Source organism: Pseudopipra pipra, chromosome W, assembly GCF_036250125.1.
Source record: "Pseudopipra pipra isolate bDixPip1 chromosome W, bDixPip1.hap1, whole genome shotgun sequence".
NCBI classification, from domain to species: domain Eukaryota; kingdom Metazoa; phylum Chordata; class Aves; order Passeriformes; family Pipridae; genus Pseudopipra; species Pseudopipra pipra.
In genome coordinates this window covers 52,494,981-52,499,908 of record NC_087580.1, presented here as the reverse complement: position 1 = coordinate 52,499,908, position 4,928 = coordinate 52,494,981, and positions in this window count along the sequence as shown.

The following is a 4,928-nucleotide window of genomic DNA, read 5'->3' as shown; positions in this document are numbered from 1 at the left end:
GAATCAATAAGTTAATAATAAAAAAGGGGAGGGAATTGTGATATATAAATAATTGTGATTCGTGGAACAAATGGGTGATTACATCAAAATAAAACAAACGGATTGTAAAACTTAATTACACCCCATAAAGAAATAAAACAGACCCTCACAAGGTCAAGAGGCCTAAAACCTCCTTACTATCCTAAGGATAAAATATAGTAGAACTTTAAATCTTTAGACGCCTGTTCGTCCAAGAATGCATGAATTATGACTGGTTGTAGAGATAACCCTTTTAGCTTTAGCTGTAAGAAAACCCATATATTAAATACTTAGCAAAAACCTGTAGAATGTATATGTATATGATATAATTAATATGCATGAAGTAGCTAAGATAAATACTAAATGTACCCTGTAGTAGGAGTGTGCAGATTTGGGAAACTGGTCCCATTTCTGTCACCCAGCCGGCTGCTTGCTTTTACCATATAATAAACTATTATTCGAAACTTATAGAAACTCGAGACTTTGTTTATCACAGTTCTGAGCGACGGGAACTCATAAAGGTTCGAACAGCTCTGTCGGGAGATGGCGGGACTACGGCGGGTCCCCGCCCCGTTCGGTCTGCTGTAGGGGCGATCCCCGTGCCTGCGGCTGCGAAGTTGCGAATGCCAGGACCCTTAACAGCAGCGGGATCGTCTCCCTTTAGCACCGTGCATGTAGCAGCAGGACGTGTAGGGGCTGCAGGAACATCACTAGCGGCGGAGAATGAAGCTGGAGCCGTGCCAGCAGCACCGCTCTCTCTTGCGGCTGCGCAGTCGGCAGTGTCGCTCCTCACTGTGCCTGCTACTGCGCATGTGTCAACTGGACCGACACTGCTGGGAGCCTCCGCGTCCCTAGATGGCGCTGCATCGCTGGCGCCTGAAGCCACCATGCAACCCGGAAGAAAGCCACTGTGGATCGCTGCCATGGCAACAGACGCTGTTTTCGGAAAAAAAAAAAAAAAAAAAAAAGCAAAACCACACCGTTTCCAGGTATGGTACATATGAAAGAAAGTAGCAGCTATTGTGCCTTGCATTACAAGATGCTATATTAGCACAACGAGCAACACCAAAAAAGTGCCACTTCTCGTTGACAGGAGAGGCAGGCTAGAGAACTGCCTTCCCGTATTTTTGTTAACTCTCGTGTTAATTGTGTTGTGTGTCCAATGTTGTTGTGAGCTCACTGTATTACTAACGGTACCGTGCTAGTGTGTGTGTGGAGAAGCGACCATACGTTTGTTAGTAACTTAAAACCCAGAAGTGAGAGTCCGGGAGAATTTCCTCCCGTTAGAGTGTCTCGGGTACACATAAAAGCATAAAAATTCCCTTTAGGATTACTCAAACAGCTGCCAGAGTCCGGCGTGCCGGTGCTGAGGCCGCGCGCCAGGGCTGGGAGCTGCGCGCTGGGGCTGCCGCTGTGCCGAGCTCGGCCGTGGGAGAGGCAGCGCTGGCAGCCACGGCAAAAGGCGGCAGAGGCACCTCAGCGACAGAGGCAACGCCGACAGCTACTTCTGCAGAGCCAGCCAGACTTCTACGGGGATCCCCGGGAGCTGCACGGCGCACGGAGCAGCCCGGGGAACAGCAGCTCGGCGATGACTAGCTTGCGGGGGAGTTGCCCCGCAGAATCCAGGCATGTCAGTAACTGAGAACAGAAAGCAGAATCTCTCTCTTTAGTCCTTCTACTCACTTGTAAATAACTTAAAACTAAAAGATTGTGTTTTACTAAAAGTTAGCATGCAAGAAATTTTAAGAGTTTCCCAGAGAATGAATCCTTATATAAAAGCTTTAGTGAATTGCCTTGTTTTTAGTTACATTTTACCCCTGTAAAGACCTTCTGCCCAAATTTCGTGTTCAGTCTTAGCAGGAGGAGACATAAGGTTCATACAATAGAGATCATTTGTTGCTTAGCAACTGGGTGGGACTCAAACCACCTCCAGCAGTTTCTCAGAACTAGGGAGAGAGTAGAACTTATACACCAAAAACTACAAATCTGCAAATAAGATAAATGGAAAGCTAGCAGGCTGAGGATTTCCTTAATTCTTAGGTAAAACATCTCTCTATCTTCCTGTTATAAACTGAGAAGTTATTGTGACAGTGGAAATCATATCTTTAGAATTGTATTTAAAAAGGTTTACTCAGCTGATTTTAACATTTGGATGTTTAGTTTACATTCCTGTCTGATATTATTTCTTTTCCTTGGTCAAGCTTAGTGAATTCATTATTTTTTCCTTTTTTTTTCTTCTGTGTTTATGACAGAGTTGCAACTTTGAGTTGCATTTCATGTACTGTTTAAGCAATTGTTAATATTCTATTTATAACATAGCAGCAAATACATTTTTTTTTCAGATTTTAATATATATCTTCTGTCGTGGATTCGTACAGTATGTACAGAGCAGTTTGGTCAAACGAAACGTATTATATGTTTTTAAATGTTTTATAACTGCTGATATAGCATACAGCCTAATTGCTTTTCTAGAACCACTACTCAGGCACGCACTATGCTGTGAAGTTTGACTTATCTCTCTTGGCACTGATGTTATGTCAACAGTTATACTACATGAATTTCAGATTATTTTTAAAATAACCTAACAAGATGCAAAATGCATGTGTTTACTTTATACTGATAAAAGAGCAGATTGCTAAATTACACTTTTCCGAAACTACTGATGCGTGAATTAGAACTTTTTATGCCCATTTGATTTATAAAGCAGAAATGTCTGGAGACCACATGATAATCTGTCAGGAAATCAGTAGAGATTGCAATAAAGCTGAGTTACTAGAGTCAGGTTGAATTTAGTAAAATTTTTCTAGTTTGCCTCCCAATATAACGATCTCAAAGCTAGATTTAGTTAGCTTTACATTCGGGAAATTAATTAAAACCTGTGAGTGATTTAGGATTTTAATATAACAGGTGTGGTTTTTACCTGTTCTGTGCTGTTGTTCCACAATTATGGAGTTACATGTTCTTACAACTAGTTATTTGTTTTCCTTTGTGCTGCTTATGTTGTGAATTTTGTTCTCTTACCTAAATTTCATAGATAAAAGAACTAAAAATACGAGCAGATGATGTAGATCACATCTAAGGAACCGGCTGCAAGCTGGAATCTGGCCTTCTCTATTCTTCTGAACTGCACATGTAGCTTAAGGCTGAGTATTAAACAGAATGATCAAACAGTATTTTTTCACTGTCATAGACTTAAATGCGAACTTTTTCAAAAGATAAGCTTGACAATGACTATAATAACTTGATGGCACAATTAAGTGTGACAGATTCAGGCAGGGGAAGTGCATCTGTCAGTGCCTCTACTGCTGAATCTTCTATGGGACTTGCTCATAATATGACCTCAACACAGACATCTGCAGTAAAACACATCCAATTTGGAAACCATGGGCAGCTTTTGCCAATACAAAAAATACCAACACGTTGTGATGAGGGTTTCTTTCTCAGTGACTTAGCAAATAAGAACTGCTCTCTAGTAAGCAGCTATGAGTTTCAGACACTGGCTGGACATGGAGCAGAATCAACTGTTACAGAATGTCTCCTCAGGTCTGGGGAGAGTAATTTGGAAACAATGCAAGAAACGGATTATGGACAAATATCTGCAGAAGACATAACAACAGAGACAGATTTTTCCTCACAGGAGACAACATATCGATGTCACCCTTTAGCTGTTGCTGCCAGTGCAAGTTACAGCCAATCTGCAACACCAGTAGAGATGTCTGAAAAAGAGATAATCTGTATGGAAACAAGCACAGATAGTTTGGCAGAGATTATGCCAGAGGTGCTTTCATTCATATCTCACAAAGAATATGAATCCAAGGATGAAGACTTGTCTTCACTGAATCATTATGAATTCAAACACACAGTGATGCAGAAACAATTAACCAATTGTCCAGTAGTGCAATCAACTTAGAAAAAAAAAATATATTGGAAATTAAACATGGACAGATTGAAAGTTTACCTGACAATCCAGAAGCCAAAGTCCAAAGTGTAACTGAAGACAGCAGTGGAAAGGATTTTAAAGACATTAGTGTATCTCAGAATCCAAAGAAACCTACTAATATTGTAGCTTGTGAAGTTCAATGTGAGTTTAATACAAATCTGTGAGAAATAGAAACCCAATCGGGCAATTTCCAATCAGAATTTTATTATATGATAAAAGCAAATTCAGCGCTGGGTGATCAGGGAAGGGGTCCAACAACTCCCAACGCCTGTCACACCCAAAAAGTACAGTTGTTCTACATTTATTCCCGCTACTTCATGCATATTCATTATACCTAAGCATAAACATTACACATTGTTAAGTCAGATATTCAACAGATGCTTTCTTAACAAGAATGTTATCTATAAGCATCCATAATATATTGTCAAATCAGACATTCAGCAGATGTTTGCTTGCTATCTATACAAAGTTATAAATTTCAAGAAAGGTCCTATTATCTATCTAACTAAACAAAATTGTCTCACTATAAATCCTACACAAGGTAAAAGGGAGGTAACGTGTTTTATCTCTTTATAGGGGCCCAATTAAGTTTTACGACTTGTTTTTCTTTTCTCTCCAGGTCATATTGAGCTTACACTGTTTTCTCTTAATCAGCTCGAATTATTTTCTCAGTTTATCACAATCCCTCCTCTCTTTCTATAAAATAATTAATTCGAGTTTTTTGCTCTAATCTGGACAATATTAATTTGACATTTTCTTCATCCCAGGAAGGTGGAGTTCTGGTGACTAACAGTACTTTGGCACTTTGAGCCATCTTTGGATCTATCGACATTGTTGATATTTGCATTTCTTGTACTACAGAAACTATCAACCTAATGAAACCAAGGATTAAACATGGTAAAAAAAATATTATACTGGCCAACACGCATCCACTACAAATCCAGCACTTAGGTAAATTTAAGGTTTGAAT